Source organism: Amblyraja radiata, chromosome 29, assembly GCF_010909765.2.
Source record: "Amblyraja radiata isolate CabotCenter1 chromosome 29, sAmbRad1.1.pri, whole genome shotgun sequence".
NCBI lineage: Eukaryota > Metazoa > Chordata > Chondrichthyes > Rajiformes > Rajidae > Amblyraja > Amblyraja radiata.
The window spans coordinates 6,325,984-6,345,091 of NC_045984.1; the positions used below are offsets into that span (position 1 = coordinate 6,325,984).

General features: G+C 46.4%; 1 protein-coding gene across 2 annotated transcripts in view; it reads right to left on the reverse strand.

Moving 5' to 3' along the window:
* The window catches only part of tmem79 (transmembrane protein 79), a 65,274-nt gene extending 46,915 nt beyond the window's left edge, over positions 1-18,359 (reverse strand). The window contains exon 1 of one of the 2 annotated variants that reach the window (XM_033046487.1): positions 18,198-18,350. The gene's annotated coding sequence lies outside the window, so the exon portion shown is untranslated. Of the gene's footprint in view, positions 1-18,197 lie in introns of both variants that reach the window. The other variant, XM_033046488.1, reaches the window with a different exon arrangement.
* Between the last annotated feature and the right edge of the window lie 749 nt (positions 18,360-19,108).

Consider the following 19,108-nt stretch of genomic DNA (forward strand, 5'->3'; position numbering starts at 1 on the left):
ATACTGCACACATTACTCTTGGTGTGGTCTCACCAGCACCCTGTACAACTTTATTCTTCGAATAAAGGGGAGGTCATTTAAGACTGAGGTGAGAAAAAACCTTTTCACCCAGAGAGTTGTGAATTTATGGAATTCCCTGCCAAGTCACTGGATGGACTTAAGAGAGAGTTAGAGCTCTAGGGGCTTGTGGAATCAAGGGGTATGGGGAGAAGGCAGGCACGGGTTATTGATAGGGGACGATCAGCCATGATCACAATGAATGGCGGTGCTGGCTCGAAGGGCCGAATGGCCTCCTCCTGCACCTATTTTCTATGTTTCTATGTTTCTAGAAGGACCTCTTTGCTCCTATACTTTACTCCAACTTCTCTCGTTATGAAGGCCAACATGCCATTAGTTTTCTTCACTGCCTGTTGTACCTGCATGCTTACTTTCAGTGACTGATGTACAAGGACACCCAGGTCTCGTTGTACTCCCCCTTTTCCTAACCTGATTATTCAGATAAATATCTGCCTTCCCGTTCTTGCCACCAAAGTGGATAACCTCACATTTATCCACATTATACTGCATCTGCCATGCATCTGCCCACTCACCCAACCCGTCCAAATCACCCTGCATCCTCATAGCATCCTCTTCACAGTTCACACTGCCACCCAGCTTTGTATCATCTGCAAATTTGCTAATTTTACTTTTAATTCCTTCATCTAAATCATTGATGTATATTGTAAATAGCTGCGGTCCCAGCACCGAGCATTGCGGCACCCCACTAGTCAATACCTGCCATTCTGAAAGTGACCCGTTAATCCCCATTCTTGTTTCCTGTCTGCCAACCAATTTTCTATCCATGTCAGCACTCTACCCCCGATACTGTGAGCTCTAATTTTGCCCACTAATCTCCTGTGTGGAATCTGATCAAATGCTTTCTGAAAGTCCAGATACACCACATCCACTGGCTCTCCCTTGTCCATTTTACTTGTCACATCCTCAAAAAATTCCAGAAGATTTGGCAAGCATGATTTCCCCTTCGTAAATCCATGCTGACTTGGACAGATCCTGTTACTGCTATCCAAATACACTGCTATTTCATCTTTGATAATCGACTCCAGCATCTTCCCCACCACCGATGTCAGGCTAACTGGTCCATAATTCCCTGCTTTCTCTCTCCCTCCTTTCTTGAAAAGTGGGATAACATTAGCTACCCTCCAATACACAGGAACTGATCCTGAGTCTATAGAACATTGGAAAATGGATCACCAATGCGTCCACGATTTCTAGAGCCACTTCATTGAGTACCATGGGATGCAGACCATCAGCCCTGGGGATTTCTCAACCTTCAGTCCCATCAGTCTACGCAACACCATTTCTTGACTATTGTGAATTTCCTTCAGTTCCTCCATCACCCTTGGTCCTCTGTACCCTAGTACATCTAGGAGATTGTTTGCCTTCCTTAGTGAAGACAGATCCGAAGTACCTGTTCAACTCGTTTGTCATTTCCTTGTTCCCCATAATAAATTCACCTGTTTCTGTCTTCAAGGGACCCACATTCGTCTTAACTAATTAGCAAGAATGTAATTGCTCTGTTGCCAGTACATGACAATTAAATACTCTTGACCTGACCCTTAACATCTGAGCCAAAGCATAAAGACAATTCACCATGAGTGATAGCATTGAATAATATTAATGTCGCCTTGAGTGCAAGTATCAGCTTTCATTATGTATAATGTTTCAGCCCTAAATTGGCTCAAGTGAGTGAATAAAGACATGGTACAGCTTGATTTTCAGCAACCCCTAACCCAGTCTAGAATGGGAATTCATAACCAGAAGAAGATTTGTCGGAGTTTGTAGGCCATGTCATCATAGATGTTCTTTAATTAAAAAAATCAAACACTGGTTAAATGATGATCATTAGAGAGAGGATATAAATTGCTAGAAAAGTCAACAAGGGATAACGTTGCTTCGAAGAGAATCATTGCCTTTGCAACTGGGCGGCACGATGGCGCAGCGGTAGAGTTGCGGTCTTCCAGCACTATCAGCGCCAGAGAAGCGGGTTCGATCCCAACTACGGGTGCTGTCTGTACAGAATTTGTACGTTCTACCCGTGACCGCGTGGGTTTTCTCCGAGATCTTTCGTTACTCCAAAAATGTACAAGTTTGTAGGTTAATTGGCTTGGTATTCGTGTAAATTGTCCACAGCATGTGTAGGGTAGTGTTAATGTTTGGGGGTCGCTGGTTGGTGCGGACTCGGAAGGCCACAGAGCCTTTTTCCACGTTGTATCTCTAAACTAAACTAAACTGGGGACTCCAGTGGGTATTTGAAAGGGTGAATAGCAAACTAATTTGACCCATGTTGAAAGCGTCAACTACTCTGGGGATCGTGCCGCATTTGCATAGCACAGAACCTTTGTGGGTGGAAAGTTTCATTGTGGGGTGTCTGGATAAGGACTGCACACTGTAACGGCACAAGGTAACACTGACACCGAACCAGCCCCCAGAGTTGAAAGGAAAACAGGTCTCTTTGGGTATCGGAATGAAATCGTTCTCCCTTCTCACAAAACCTTCGCTGTTTATTCAGCTCAAGAATGCCATGAAAAATAACATCTATAGGAAAATAAAAATGGATCAGTGGAAATTGACTGTTGTACTGCTGCCCACACACACGGTGGAGATTGGACTCGGCCACTTGGGAGACAGCTTTGAGGCATGAATGGAGACTTGTTCACAGATTGTGTGTCTGATCTGTAGTGCCTGGCCCTGGGCCAGCACACTTGTGTGGTGCTAGTGTACTCTGCTCTTCCACCATTGCAGTCACATACTGACAATCCCCACGCGGCTCAAGCGAGGCGTATTCTAAGCACGACCCAATGCTTATATGGGATAGCCTTCACTTCACACGACAAAGCAAACATCTTGGAACACAGAAAGCACAGCGCAAGAACAGGCCCTTCGTTCCACAATGTCTGTGCCGAGTATGATGCCAAGATAAACTGATCTCCTATGCAACGCATATTCATTCCCCTCCATATCCATGTGCCAATCCCCAAAACCTCTTAAATGCCATAATCGTATCTGTCTTCACCACCATCCCCGGCAGTGTGAACCAGACACCCATCACTCTCAGTGTAATAAACGTACCCACGCATTTCTTTTAAATAAAGCTATGTCTTCTGATCTTTGACATTTCCAACCTGGGCAAATGGTTCTGACTGTCTACCCAATCTATGCCTCTCATACTTGTATATATATCTATCAGGTTCTCAATCTCCAACGTTCTGGAGAATACAATCTAAGTTTGATATTAGCGTTAGATTTGCTACTCATTATATACCATCGTTATAATAGGCAGTCAAATAGACCTCATCTTTTTCTCACTCGACTAGAAATTTAAAATTTAGACACTTATTATTACCAGGTAATACATAGTCATCCTGCATTTATCCCAAATAATCAATTATCCTCAAATAAATATTATGTTCACCATCTGAAATATTCCAGTTCCCTCCACACTTACCTCCCCAGTTCTATCCTCTGCAATCTTAAGGCCCTCAAACATGTGTTTCTGTGTCCAATAAGGGTCATAGAGTTGTACAGCACAGAAACAGACCCATTGCCCAACTTGGCCATGCCGAACAAGATGACCCATCTAACCCAGTCTCAATTGCCTGCATTGACCCTATTTCCTGCCAAACCTTTAATCCATGTACCTGTCCACATGTGTTTTATAGGTTGTTACTGTCATTGCCTTAACTACCTCCTCTGACATCTCATGAGATGAATTGATAGAGTGAGTGATTACAAGAAATTAGTACAGGTGTTAGGGGTTATGAGGAGAAGGCAGGAGAGGGAAAGGTTGAGAGGGAAAGATAGATAGATCAGCCACGATTGAATGGCGGAGTAGAGATGATGGGCCGAATGGCCTAATTCTGCTCCTAGAACTTGTGACAGATGGCAGGCCATGGTGCAGAGAACATGAAGGAACTCTCCTGGGTTTATGGAAAGCTGGTTTATAACAGAGATAGACACAAAGTGTCATAGTCATATAGCATGGAAACGGGCCCTTCGGCCCAACTTGCCCGTGCCGACCAACACGCACCATCCACAGTAGTCCCTCCCACCCACGTTTGGCCCATATCTTTAAGGATCTCTGCCTTAAAAATTTCCATTGACTTGGCCTCCGCAGCCTTCTGTGGCGCTGTCCTGGTGATCATTCTTCATGCAAGGTTCCAGACATTGGCTTTGGAGTAAGTTTGAGTTGAAGCCAACCCAATTTCCAGTGGTCGGGGCAGGAAGGCTGGATTACTTCATCTCCGATGTTCCATGCAATTTGTGGTCAGGTTTGTAGCCTGGTTAGGCACACCTGACTCACCACAGTCCTGGAGTCCCGCCTGCTTGCTTGTGGTTCGGGGATGCATTGGAATTGTGACCAGTAAAGCCAATGGTATACACTGGCCCACTGTGGTCTGCAGACCAGAGGCACAGGGCTGATGAATTAACTTTTAGTTCCATCTCAAGCCAGACCAAAGAGGTGAAAGTACACGACTCTAAGGAATGACATTGTGGGGCATCGACTGGAATCTAACGGATGCAAGAAGACAAGGGTGGCACAGTGGCACAACGGGCAGAGCTGCTGTCTCACAGCGTCAGAGACCTGGGTTTGATCCTGACTATGATTGCTGTCTGTACGGGTGCTGTTTGTACATTCTCCTACGCTCTCCGCAAGGGATTTCCCCGGCTGCTCTGGTTTCCTCCCACATTCCAAAACCGTGCAGGTTTGTAGGTTAATTGGCTTCTGTAAATTGCCCCTAGTGTGTCGGATGGAAAGTGTATGGGTGGTCGCTGGTCGGCGTGGACCCGGTAGTCTGAAGGGCACGTTGGTTCTCTAAACTGGTGGAGGGTACTCAAAACTAGTTTCTCTACACTAACCTAAACCCAAACGAAATGGGTTAGCATGGACCTGATAAGTTGTCTGGCTTTCTTTGCTATAAATATAAGAAGTCATACCATGTCAGATGACACACATTCAATGAGTGCATCTCCCAATGTATGTAACAGGCTGGCATAATCGTCTGGGCTGCTATTGTTGAGTTTGGTTTAGTTTAGTTTAGAGATCCAGTGTGGAAACAGGCCCTTCGGACCACCGAGTCCGCACCGCCCATGCGATCCCCGCACATTAACACTATATCCTACACACACTAGGGACAATTTTTACACTTATACCAAGCCAATTAGCCTACAAACCTGTACCTCTTTGGAGTGTGAGCGGAAACCGAGGATCTCGGAGAAATCCCACGTGGTCACGGGGAGAACGTACAAACTCCGTACAAACAGCACCCGTAGTCAGGATCGAACCCGGATCTCTGTAAGCTGAAAACGCTGTAAAGGGCCTGTCCCACTTTCACAACCTAATTCACGACCTCTGCCGAGTTTAGCCTTGACTCATACTCGCAGCATGGTCGTCACAAGGTCGTAGGAGGTCGTAGGTAAGTCGTAGCAGGCCGTGATGCTAGTCGTAGGTACTCGTGGCATCAAGTAGGTCGGGGCATTTTTCTAGCCTGATGAAAAATGTCCACGACTAAAAAAGGTCTTGAATTAGTCGCGAGTATGAGTCAAGGCTTAACTCGGCAGAGGTCGTGAATTAGGTCGTGAAAGTGGGACAGGCCCTTTAGGCAGTAACTCTACCGCTGCGCCACCGTGCCACCCGTTGTGTGCAAACAAAGTCTGCAACACTAAAATAATCTAAACTAAACTAAACTACTCTCTCAGTGTAATCTACTATGCTTGCAATTTTGTGTTTATGTACAGTTTGATTTTTACAGAATTGTATGCAGTAAGGGATTTCACAGTAACCAGGTAGAGGTGACAACAAAGTACCATTGATTGAACCATTGATTCAAACCCACCTCAGAAGCTTTCAGGACATGCCAACGTTTTGTATGATTTGTTCTTGGAGAACCTCAGTAGAGTTAAATGCAGTCCCGCTGCAGAACTTTGTTGAAGGGAATGGGGGAGGGGAGTCAGAACGTTGCTGGTGACAGCTACTTAGTCAGAGGTTGCTGAGAAAGTGTCTGTAAACCCGTGATGTTTCAGTGTTGCCTTCTATTCTGGGATTCACAGTCACATTCTGCATCTAACAGGGCGACTGAAACAATGTGCTCTTGCTGCGATCAATGGGCTGGTTCACAGTCCATTCTGTACGGGTACTGTATATAGCGATGAATTAAACAGTAGGCGCAGTCAACTCCACACCAACACCAACCTAGCCTGGGCATATTCTGAAACCAGATGGAGAATGTCAGTAACTGAACCACTTCCCATTCACTTCTCCTGTGCTGGGTCCAAGCATAATATTGACCCAGAGTATCCTGATGCAGAATTGAGTGCTGTATAAAATTATTCTGCTCAGGATGTTTAACATGTCAAACGCTCTTCTGTCGCCAACGGGCCAAATCTCACCCAGAGGAAACTACCAGTACGTTTGAAAGCCAACTCTGTGTCAGCACAACCTTTTGGTTTAGTGTTTAGACTAACAATTGATAGAGGAACTCAACGGGTCATGGCACAATAATATCCAGTTTAGTTTAGTTAAATGTTAACGATGCAGTGTGGAAACAGGCCCTTCAGCCCACCGAGTCCATACCGGTCAACGATCACCCCGTACACTAGTTCTATCCCACATACTTGGGCAATTTACGGAACAGGCCCTTCGGCCCATCGAATCCGCACTGACCATCGATCACCCCGTACACTAGCACTATCCTACATACAGGGGACAAATTACAATTTTACCCAAGCCAATTATCCTAGAATCCTGCACGTCTTTGGAATGTTGGAGGAAACTGGAGCACCCGGAGAAAACCCACGTGGTCACAGGGAGAACGTACAAACCTTGTACAGACAGCACCCGTTGTCAGGATCGAACCCGGGTCACTGGCCCTGTAAGGCAGCAACTCTATCGTTGCGCCCCTGTTATGCCTCAGTTTGCAAAGCCTTTGAAGCTGGTGATACATTTGGGGTGAGATTAATATAAAGAGAGTGATTTTGATCACAAACCTGCTGGAATAGACAAATGGGGCAGCAAAAGTCTATAAGGTGAGTGGGAAAAATGCTATAGGAACCTGAGGGGCAATTCTTTCATACAGAGGATGGTGGGTACATGGAACAAGCTGCCAGAGTAGATGGTTAAGGCAGGTAGTATAACAGCATTTAAAAGACATTTGAACAGGTACATGGATAGGAAAGATTTAGAAGGCTATGAGCCAAACATGAGTATGTTTGTGGAATTCTCTGCCAATCTGTGGAATTCTCTGCCACAGAAGGTAGTTGAGGCCAGTTCATTGGCTATATTTAAGAGGGAGTTAGATGTGGCCCTTGTGGCTAAAGGGATCAGGGGGTATGGAGAGAAGGCAGGGATGGGATACTGAGTTGGATGATCAGCCATGATCATATCGAATGGCGGTGCAGGCTCGAAGGGCCGATTTTCTATGTTTCTATGTTTCTATGTGGAACAATAGTGGATGGGGCATCTCGGTTGGCATGGGCAAGTTTGGGCATGGGCAAGTTGGGGCATGGGCAAGTTGGGGCATGGGCAAGTTTGGGCATGGGCAAGTTGCGGCGTGTGAACCAGCATTTGCAGTTCCTTGTTCTGCATTGTGCCTATTTCACCGAGCGAGATGGATATCGATGAATGAACGGCTGATGGGGTCAAGGAAAGAGCGTTCACGTCGCGGCCCTGTTTCTACCAATCTTTCCACCACCACGCACAAGAAGCACAAGAAGCGTAAGACAGACACCATTGTGCAGATGCCGAGAAGGATGTTCAGCTCTGGCTGAACAACTTCTAATCTTGTGTGTGGACTCGATAAGAAGAAGAAGAACGGCTGATGTTTGCTGTTCTTTGTATCCGTGTAGCAGTGAATATCTGACTCCATTACATCAGCTTCTCACAGAGTACGTATGTACCAGCAGCCTCCAAATTACCCAACACACCAATTTGACCTGTCAGATCACTTGCTGTGCAGCTTTATGCTCTGTCAGCCATCTCCCCGCTAATGCACAGGGCAGTTGTTCTGTGGATCAACTTAGATGAAGCTGCCAGGTTAAGGGGCGGCACGGTGGCGAAGTGGTAGAGTTACTGCCTTACAGGTCCAGGGCCAGAGACCCAGGGTCAAGGGTCCCTAACAGAACAATGACATTCTTATTTGCAGCAGCACAACAGAATATGTAGACAGAGTCCTCTGTCAAAAAATATAATGAACAAATAAAAAGTTCACACACACACACACACCCTCAGTCTCGACCCAAAATGTAATCTATTCCTTTTCTCCAGGGATGCTTCCTGATCCGCTGAATTACTCCAGCATTTTGTGTCTATCTTTGGTGTAAATCAGCATCTGCAGTTCCTTCTTACACACACATATATATATATATATATATATATATATAATATGTATAGTTTGATATATAAACACACACATATAGTTCGATCCCGACTACGTGTGTTGTCTGTAAGGAGTTTGTACGTTCTCCCTGGGATCGTGTGGGTTTTCTCCGGGTGCTCTGGTTTCCACCCACACTCTGAAGACATACAGGTTTGTAGGTTGTGTTCAAAAGGGAACTGCAGATGCTGGAATATCGAGGGTACACAAAATTGCTGGGGAAACTCAGCGGGTGCAGCAGCATCTATGGAGCGAAGGAAATAGGCGACGTTTCGGGCCTGAAGAAGGGTTTCGGCCCGAAACGTCGCCTATTTCCTTCGCTCCATAGATGCTGCTGCACCCGCTGAGTTTCCCCAGCAATTTTGTGTACCCCCAGGTTTGTAGGTTAATTGGTTTCTATACATTGTCCCTAGGGTGTAGGATAGAGCTAGTGTACGGGGGATCACTAGTCGATCCAGACTCGTTGGGCTGAAGGGCCTGTTTTCACGCTGTATCTCCAAACTAAACTAAACTAAAACTAATCTAAACCTAGTTCCAAGGCTAATGCCCCCGAGGTTAGGGCTCTAGATACTCTCAGTCGACCACGTTTGTCATGGTCAACGGCAGAGTACTGAAATGGACAGCCTGTCCTGAGTTCTGTCATTGGAAGAGAACACCAGGCAGAGAGAGAAACATATTCAAGGATAAGGTCGAAGTCTCCTTGAAGACATGTTCCCCACTGACCTTCACTTTTAGACTTTAGAGATGAAGTGTGGAAACAGGCCCTTCGGCCCACCGAGTCCATGCCGACCAGCAATCACCCCGTACACTAGCACTATCTTACACACATTAGGGTCAATTTACAATTGTTTACCAAGCCAATTAACTTGCAAACCCGTACGTCTTTGGAATGTGTGAAGAAACAGGAGCACCCAGAAGAAACCCACGCGGTCACAGGGAAAACGTACAAACTCCGTGCAGACAGGACCAGGAGAGTCAGGATCAAACCCCGGGTCTCTGGCACTGTAAAGCAGCAGCTCTACTGCTAGGCCACTATGCTGTCCTGTTGGGTGAGGTGGGTGAGTGGTGGGCGCCTGGAACGCGCTGCCAGGGGTGGTGGTGGAGGCAGGTATGCGAGTGGCATTCAAGATAGGCACATTGATAAGCAGGGAATGGAGAGATATGGATCGCGTGCAGGTAGAGGAAATTAGTTCAACTTGGCATCATGCTCGGTAAGGTCCTTTAAACGACATTTGGACATGTATATGGATAAGAAAAGTTCAGGAGCACGTGAGCTAAACACAGGCAGGTAAGACTATTGTAGAGGGGGCTGCTTGATCGGTGTGGGCAAGTTGGGCTGAGGGGCCTGATTCTGTCTTTACTGTTCTATGCTCTATGAATGAACCTTGGACAGAGAATGAAGCTTGTGATTTGGTGTTGGCTTGGAGTGTTTTCATAGATGACTGCTCTCTGGAACGTTGCAAGATGAGACGACACTGTTGTTGGGCATGGTGACGCAGTCATTCATTTTCTGGGCAACCCGGCAGAGGTCTAGACTATGGAGGTAAATGTGAATCCCAGCACAGCAGCTGGAGTGTTTAAGATCAGGTAACTAAGCGTGACCTCAAAACAACTGCATTCGTCTCAAACCCATCTACTTGACAGATTACCTCACTGTGAGTGGTTCCGTTTCTAGAGCCTAATCTTTGCAATACTCTTTCTCTCCCTTTGACACACTCTTTAACGATAGTCATAGAATCACAGCATGAAAACAGGCCATTCGGCCCAACTGTGGTGGTGCTGCGTCTGTGGCTGCGACTGGCCTGCAGTCTGTCTCTCTCTCTTCCTTCTTTGTCTTATCGTTAACGTTAGATGTATGTAATAGTCTATTTTTAGTTGTGATGGTAGGGGAGGGGGGACGGAAACTTTTTAAAATCTCTTTCTTCAACGGAGATGCTGCTTTTTTCTCTGTGTCGTATCTCCATTGGCGCTGCGGCCTAACATCGAGGAGCTGGGCGGCCTCCAGCTGGGGTTGACCATGAGGGCTCCGGTCGCAGAGCCTGTGGACTCGCGGAGATGGCTGACTTTCGGAAGCGGGGATTACGGCTGCAACTATTTTCGGCGGCTTCAGCTGCGGGTCCTGTGGACCCTACCATCGGGAGCTCGCAGGCTGCTTGTTGGCGACCTTTTCGGGAGCTCCAGCCACAGCAGCTTTGTCCGCCCAGAATCGTAAGACTTGAATCGGCCCGTTCGCAGGGCCTTTCATCGCCAGGCGCGGCTCGGCCGCGGGATCTACCATCGCCCGGCGGGGGTTTCAATATTGGGAGCCTCGACGCAGCAGTTTGCCTTGAGAAGAAGCAAGGAAGAGATAAGACTTTTTTTACCTTCCATTACAGTGAGGAGGTGCCTGGAGAAAAGTCACTGTGATGGATGTTTATGTTAAGTTTAATTGTGTGTTTTGTTTGCTTTTTAGTGTTATGACAGTTTGGTAATGACATTTCGTTAAAAAAAAATTTGAATGACAAATAAATTCAATTTAAATCAACTTGCCCATTCCGACCAAGATGCCCATCTACACCGACCCACGATTGGCTCATAACCCTCTAACCTTTTTCATATGCCCATCCGAATGCCTTAGTGATCGACTTCAGGAAGGGCATCAGTGCACATACCTCGGTGTGCATTGATGGTGCCGAAGTTTGAAAGCTTTAAGTTCCCAGGAGTAAATATCACCCGCAACTTGTCGTGGACCACCCATATCGAAGCAATAGCCAGCAAACCACGCCAACGCCTCTACTTCCGTAGAAGGCTTAGGAAGTTCGGCATGTCCCCAACAACTCTCAATAAAACTTCTACAGATGTACTGCAGAACGCATTTTATCAGGATGCATCATAGCATGCGTTGGGAACAGCTCCATCCAAGACCACAAGAAATTGCAGAGACTTGTGGGTGCAGCCCAGACCATTACACAAACCAACCTCCCTTCCATTGACTCCATCTTACACTTCACGCTGCCTCGGCAAGGCCACCAGCATAATCAAAGGAAGAGTTTCACACTTGCCACTCCCTCTTCACCCCCATCCCATCAGGCACGTGGTATAGAAGTGTGAACACGCATAGCTCCAGATTCAGGGAATGTTTCTTCCCAGCAGTTATCAGGCATCTGAATCATCCTATCAACCACTAGAGAGTGGTCCTGAGCTACTATCTACCTCACTGGAGACCCTTGGACAATCTTTAATTGTTTCTTACTGGACTTTATCTTGCACTAAACGTTATTCACTTTATTATTATTATTATTATTCTGTATTCAGTGGATGGCTCGATTGTAATCATATATCGTCTTTCCGCTGACTGGTTAGTACGCAACAAAAGCTTCTCACTTGGTACACATGAAAATAAATTAAATGTTGTTTAAATATTGTATCTACCTCAACTACCTCCTCTAGCTGCTCATGCCATATACCCACCACCCTCTGCATGGAAAAACTTGCCCCTCAAGTTCCTATTAAATCTTTCCCCTCTCACCTTAAATTTATTTCCACTGGTCCTTGATTCTCCTAATCTGGGTAAAAGTCTCTGTGCATTTAACCTATCGATTCCCCTCAAGGTCTTATACACTTCTATAAGGTCACCACTCAGCCTCCTGTGATCCAAGGAATCAAGTCCTGCCCAACCTCTCCCGATTGGTCCGGTCCTCGAGTCCTGGCAATATCCTTGTAAATATTCTCTGCACTCTTTCCAGCTTAACATCTTTCCTACAGCTGAGTGTCCAATCCTGAACACAATATTCCAAATAACTCCAAATGACGGCCCGGAGGTGCAGCGGTAGAGTTGCTGCCTAAAGGCCCTGTCCCTCTTTCCCGAGTTACTCACAAACTCTCCCAAGTTTTCCCCTTGATTCGAACTCGGGGAATGTCGGGTAATGTCGTTAGCGAGCTCGTAGGAGCCCGTAGGAGTCCGTAGATGTTTCGTAGCGGCTCGTATTACCAGCCGTAGGAACTCGGGGCATCAGCTAAGTCGGGACGTTTTTTCAACATGTTGAAAAATGTCCACAAGTTAAAAAAATAGCCCCGAGTACCTACGAACGGCTATTATCGTAATTCTCCGAGTTCAAATCAAGGAGAAAACTCGGGAGAGTTCGTGAGTAACTCGGGAAAGTGGGACAGGGGCTTTACAGTGGCAGGGACCCGGGTTCCATCCTGACTCCGAGTGCTTGTCTGTACGGAGTTTGTACGTTCTCCATGTGGGGGCGTGGGATTTATCCGGGTGCTCCAGTTTCCTTCCATATTCTAAAGACATACAGGTTGGTAGATTAATTGGCTTTGGTAACAATTGTAAATTGTCCCTAGTGTGTGGGATAGTCCTAGTGTACGAGGTGAGCGTACGTTGGTCAGCGTGGACTCAGTGGGCCGAAGGGCCTGTTTATGTGCTGTATCACTAAACTAAACTAATCTGTTTGATTAGGCAGTTGGTCACCCATCATAATATCTCCTCCGTTGCCGTGATGCCAAGCTGTGTTGGAATGCATTCCTGGGAATAATCTTGGGCATGAAAGGTCCATATTTTGTGGAGGAAGGTGCTCTGGTCAGATGAGACCAAAATTGAAGTTTTTGGCCTAAATGCAAAACGCTATGTGTGGCGGAAAACTAACACTGCACATCACCCTGAACACACCATCCCCACTGTGAAACATGGTGGTGGCAGCATCATGCTGTGGGGATGCTTTTCTTCAGCAGGGACAGGGAAGCTGGTCAGAGTTGATGGGAAGATGGATGGAGCCAAATATAGGGCAATCTTGGAAGAAAACCTGTTAGAGTCTGCAAAAGACTTGAGACTGGGGCGGAGGTTCACATTCCAGCAGGACAACGACCCTAAACATACAGCCAGAGCTACAATGGAATGGTTTAGATCAAAGCATATTCATGTGTTAGAATGGCCCAGTCAAAGTCCAGACCTAAATCCAATTGAGAATCTCTGGCAAGACTTGAAAATTGCTGTTCACAGACGCTCTCCATCCAATCTGACTGAGCTTGAGCTATTTTGCAAAGAAGAATGGGCAAAAATTTCAGTCTCTAGATGTGCAAAGCTGGTAGAGACATACCCCAAAAGACTTGCAGCTGTAATTGCAGCGAAAGGTGGTTCAACAAAGTATTGACTCAGGGGGGCTGAATACTTTTGCACGCCACACTTTTCAGTTTTTTATTTGTAAAAAAATTTGAAAACCATGTATCATTTACCTTCCACTTCACAATTATGAGCCACTTTGTGTTGGTCTATCACATAAAATCCCAATAAAATACATTTACGTTTGTGGTTGTAACGTGACAAAATGTGGAAAAGTTCAAGGGGTATGAAAACTTTTGCAAGCCACTGTAAGTGTAGATATTTGCTTTTGATAGCTGTAGTACAAATCATTCATTGTTCAGCCCATTGAGGCTGCAGGAATAAGGAACATGAAGCTTCCCCTCCCTCCTCCTGCGACACTAGTTGGCGATAAAGATGCGGTGGGCTGCGGCCTGTACGGGGGGGAAGCCCCTAAGCCGGCCCCCATGCTCATCTCCCGAAGACCAGAGAGGAGGGAGCTACCGACGCCGGATGTGAGGAGCAAGGCCGGTAGGAGAGTGAAACGGGGCCCTCAAAGCCGACCACGGGAGGCAGCCCTGGGCACAAAGGTGTATGAGCGAGGAGGGGGACATCAGTTCGCTGGACGATCCTGATGTCCAAGGAAGGCGACGGCTGGAGGGCCTGCAGCAGCCTAGGGAGACCAAGAGCGCGGACTGCACTTGTCAAAATGGCGCCAAAACTTGTTGGTTCTTGCATGCAGTCTCAGTGGACTATTTCTGTACACTTTGTTAATCGGGGATTGTGCTTAGGTATGGCAGTACTTTACTGAACTGTATGCAACAAAAAAAATCAATGTGCATTTGTACGTGTGACGATAAAGCACCATTGGCCACTCTAATGGAGTTTGTACCTTCTCTCTGTGACCACGTGGGTTTTCTCTGGGTGCTTCGGTTTCCTCCCACACTCCAAAGACAAGCATGTTTGTGGGTTAATTGACCTCGGAAAAATTGTAAACTGTCCCTAGAGTGCAGGATAGTGTTAGTGTATGGGGGTGATCGCTGGTCGGCATGGACTTGGTCAGCGTGAAGGGACTGTTCCGCACTGTGTCTCTAAAGTCTAAAGATGTCTACTGTCCAAGCACTGGCTAGCATCCAGAAGCAGGCAGGTGGGACCAGTGTAGTTGGGACATGTTGGCCGGTATGGGCATGTCAGGCCGAAGGGCCTGTTTCCACGCTGTATCACTCTATGACTATGACTCTAGATCATGTCTACAAGCAACACAGATCACCTCAAGTTGACCAGTATGCCTGCCACAACTCAATGGGGCAATGTTGTGGGAACCTTCCTCAACTGCAGAAACACATTGAATCTAATCATCTGATTTAACACAGTGTTATTTCTCATGTCAGAAGGACAGAGGGCAAGGATCAGCAGTTATGGTTGGTAGAGGAACTGCCAACACTCCGTGCCCTTAATGAGCCAATTGTCATTTATATCAAATATATAACGTGAGTGCATTATCACGATTATGATTGTGCGCCAAATTCTAACCTTCATGTGTCTTTTCCCTTCTAAACTTGGCACTTTACTTTAGACTTTAGACTTTAGAGATACAGTGTGAAAGCAGATCCTTCGGCCCACTGTAGCCAGAATCAAACTCGGGTCTCTGGCATTGTAAGGCAGCTACTCTACCGCTGCGCCACTGTGCCGCCCCCAGTTTTTACAACATTTGGCTCAAGGGATGACCTTCACTAGATCGCAGCAAGGTTGCTGCTCTGCAGGATCAAGTCGGTGTGGACTTGGTCAGAACTTACAAAACCTTGAGCCAGGATCAAGTCGTCCACGCACCAGGTCCCCCACTCTCTCAACTCCTGCCTCCATAAAGCTTTTCCACCTTCTACAAGGCACAAGTTAGGAGCGGGACAGAATATTCATCACTTCCTGAATGAATTCAACAGTGATAGCACCGAGGCAGCTCAACACCATGGGGGAACAAGGCTGTGCAGCTGATTGAAGCTATGACTGTCGGTTAGGAGAGCAATCAATATGTCTGTTTAATGCTTCTTGTGTTTCTGGGTCACAAGAATGAGTATTTGAGCAGATAGTGTTCCCTGACATGCCAATCAGAAAACCAATTGGTATCCTAACCAATAGACTCATGGAGCTAAAGAAAAGACACAAAATACTGGAGTAATGCAACGGGTCAGGCAGCATCCCTGGAGAACATAGATAGGTGAGGTTTCCAGTCGAGACCCTTCCTAAAACCGATTGAGACCCTTCTTCAGATCTTCAGTCTGAAAAAGGGTCCCGACTGAAAACATCACCTATCCATGCCCTCCAGAGATGCTGCCTGTCCCGCTGAGTTACTGCAGCATTTTATGTCCTTTTTTTTGTTATAGAGACTTAGGGCTGCTCAGCATGGAAACAAGCTCTTCGGCCAACCTTGTCCATGTTAAATGAGTTAGCATAGTGCAGGGGTTCCCAACCTTTCTCATCCCGTTTACCCCTGGCAACTTTAATAGCACATAACAATGTTATCTCACTTATTTATGAACAACTAATGATGAACAGATACTGGTATACCAGAACCAAACACAGTCAGTCAATGAGAAAAAATATGTACAAATCCAGCATTTAAAAAAAAAGTTTAAGTAGACGCTAAATATCCTCTAATGAAAGGATAATGCCAACACCAAATTGCACCAATCCACCTAATTTAGAGATGCAACGTGGAAACAGGCCTTTCGGCCCACCGAGTCTACACCGGGCAGTCATGGTGGCGCAGCGAATGGTGGCTGCTGTCTTACAGCGAATGCAGCACCGGAGACCTATGGTTCGATCCCGACTACGGGTGCTGTCTGTACGGAGTTTGTACGTTCTCCCCGTGACCTGCGTGGGTTTTCGCCAAGTTCTTTGGTTTCCTCCCACATTTATAGACGTACAGGTTTGTAGGTTAATTTGTAGGTTAATTGGCTTGGTAAATGTAAAAAATGTCCCTAGTGGGTGTAGGATAGTGTTTATGTGCGGGGATCGCTGGTCGGCGGGGACCCGGTGGGCTGAAGGGCCTGTTTCCGTGCTGTGTCTGTAAACTAAACTAAACTAGACTAAACCGACCCAGTTGCACTAGTCCTCTGATATACCACTTTCACATCCACCCCCCACATACTGGGGGCAATCAATAGAGACCAATTAACCTGCAAACCTGCATGTCTTTGGGATGTGGGAGGAAACCGGAACACCCGGTAGAAACCCACACTGTCACAGGGAGAACGTGCAAACTACACAAACTTGCTGTTAATCTGAAGTTTTGCAGTTACGGGTCAAATTGCTAACAAAGGTTCTTTTAGTTTAATTTATGTTAGAGATTCAGGTGGAAACAGGCCCTTTGGCCCACTGAATGCCTGCTAACCAGAGATCACTCTGTATATTATCACACACTACACACAATTTTTATCAAAGCCAATTAACTGACAAACCTGTATGTCTTTGGAGTGTGGGAGGAAACCAGAGCACCTAGAGAAAACCCACATGGTCACAGGGAGAATGTACAAACTCCAAAGAGACAGCACCCGTAGTCAGGATTGAACCTGGGTCTCTGGCGCTGTAAGACAGCTCTACCACTGTGCTATCCAGCTACCACTATTGGGTATGGTATTTACAAACCTGTTTATCACAGTAAAATATTAAAATAATATTGGAAACAACTTCACACTGTGAACTTATTTGGGTATTTTACTATGTAGATAAATTATGCAGCCCAGTCCAAAGTGTTGAACTGTTAGTAGAGTCAACTTCTGCTTTGATCTGTCTTTTTCACACCTCACCCTTCCATACGTCTAGACTCCCTCTCCCCTGAGTCTGAAGAAGGGTCTCGACCCGAAACGTCACCTATTCCTTCTCTCCAGGGATGCTGCCTGACCCGCTGAGTTACTCCAGCATTTCGTGTCTTCGGTGTAAACCAGCATCTGCACTTCCTTCCTACACTAGGCTGAGGGAAACTTCGGCGCCCGAAGATACAATGAGAATGAGATCAGTCTGAAGAAGGGGTTCGGCCCGAAACGTTGCCTATTTCCTTCGCTCCGTAGGTGCTGCTGCACCCGCTGAGTTTCTCCAGCACTTTTGTCTACATGAGAACTTTCAAAGTGCTTTCATTCATGTAATGCAAGCAGCTTTTATCCTTCATCTCACCTGAAGGCTGATATCTTTACTAAGGCAACGCTGACAGGCACGTCTGTTAACACTATCTGCTCAAATCCACATCCTTCTGACCCAGAAACAGGGGAACCAACAATCAGGCACATTTCAGCTCTTCTTCACGAGAAAAATCACCCACAAAAAGTCATTTTATGTTATATGCACACATTTTTAAACTGCTGTTAGATACCCCACTGTTTAAAGGCTAAATCACTGCATTCAATAGTTTACTTTGCGTGGCGCTCTGGGAACAATTCGCCTTCTGTTTAGCAAGTGGAATCAACCCCGTTTCTCTCTCCCCCTGACTCTCAGTCCGGAGAAGGGTCTCGACCCGAAACGCCACCTATTCCCTTTTCTCCAGAGATGTTGCTGGACCCTCTGGGTTACTCCAGCATTTAGTGTCCCAATCTTCGGTTTTAAACACAGCAATCTGCAGTTCCTTTCTACACATTTCGTCTGCGGTTCATTCCTACACACACTAGATCGTACAGATTGAAATGAGTGTAAAGAAAGTGAGACCTACTTACTGAATGGCAAAGGGACTCTTTTCAGTGGGACTCCATCGGCGCTTGCATGCTAACAGCGACTCACACACACACACTACTTGCTTGAAAGAAGAAAATGTGATCCGTTCCTCACTCAGCCCACTGCTCAGACTCTGCCCCCTTGCACGCCGAGGTCCAATTACATCTACCCTGGGCTTACCAAATCCGCAATGTGTGTTCATTCTCTCACTGAAAGACTAAGCAGCCAGCTCACAGAAAACCAATCCCCTCTCCCAGACTCCAGGTTCCTTCAGAAAGCCGACAATGAAGGGCACTGCACGACGGTAGACAAAAATGCTGGAGAAACTCAGCGGATGCTGAGTTTCTCCAGCATTTTTGTCCACCTTCGATTTTCCAGCATCTGCAGTTCCTTCTTAAACACTGCACGACTGTTCAGCCTGTCCACGGACTCCAGAGGAGGTGCAATTAGATTGTGGTTCCCTTAAACACACTAACATAGAAACATAGAAAATAGGTGCAGGAGTAGGCCATTCGGCCCTTCGAGCCTGCACCGCCATTCAATATGATCATGGCTGATCATCCAACTCAGTATCCTGTACCTGCCTTCTCTCCATACCCTCTGATCCCTTTAGCCACAAGGGCCACATCTAACTCCCTCTTAAATATAGCCAATGAACTGGCCTCAACTACCTTCTGTGGCAGAGAATTCCAGAGATTCACCACTCTCTGTGTGAAAAAATATTTTCCTCATCTCGGTCCAAAAGGATTTCACCCTTATCCTTAAACTGTGACCCCTTGTTCTGGACTTCCCCAACATCGGGAACAATCTTCCTGCATCTAGCCTGTCCAACCCCTTAAGAATTTTGAAAGTTTGTATAAGATCTCCCCTCAATCTTCTAAATTCTAGCGAGTACAAGCTGAGTCTATCCAGT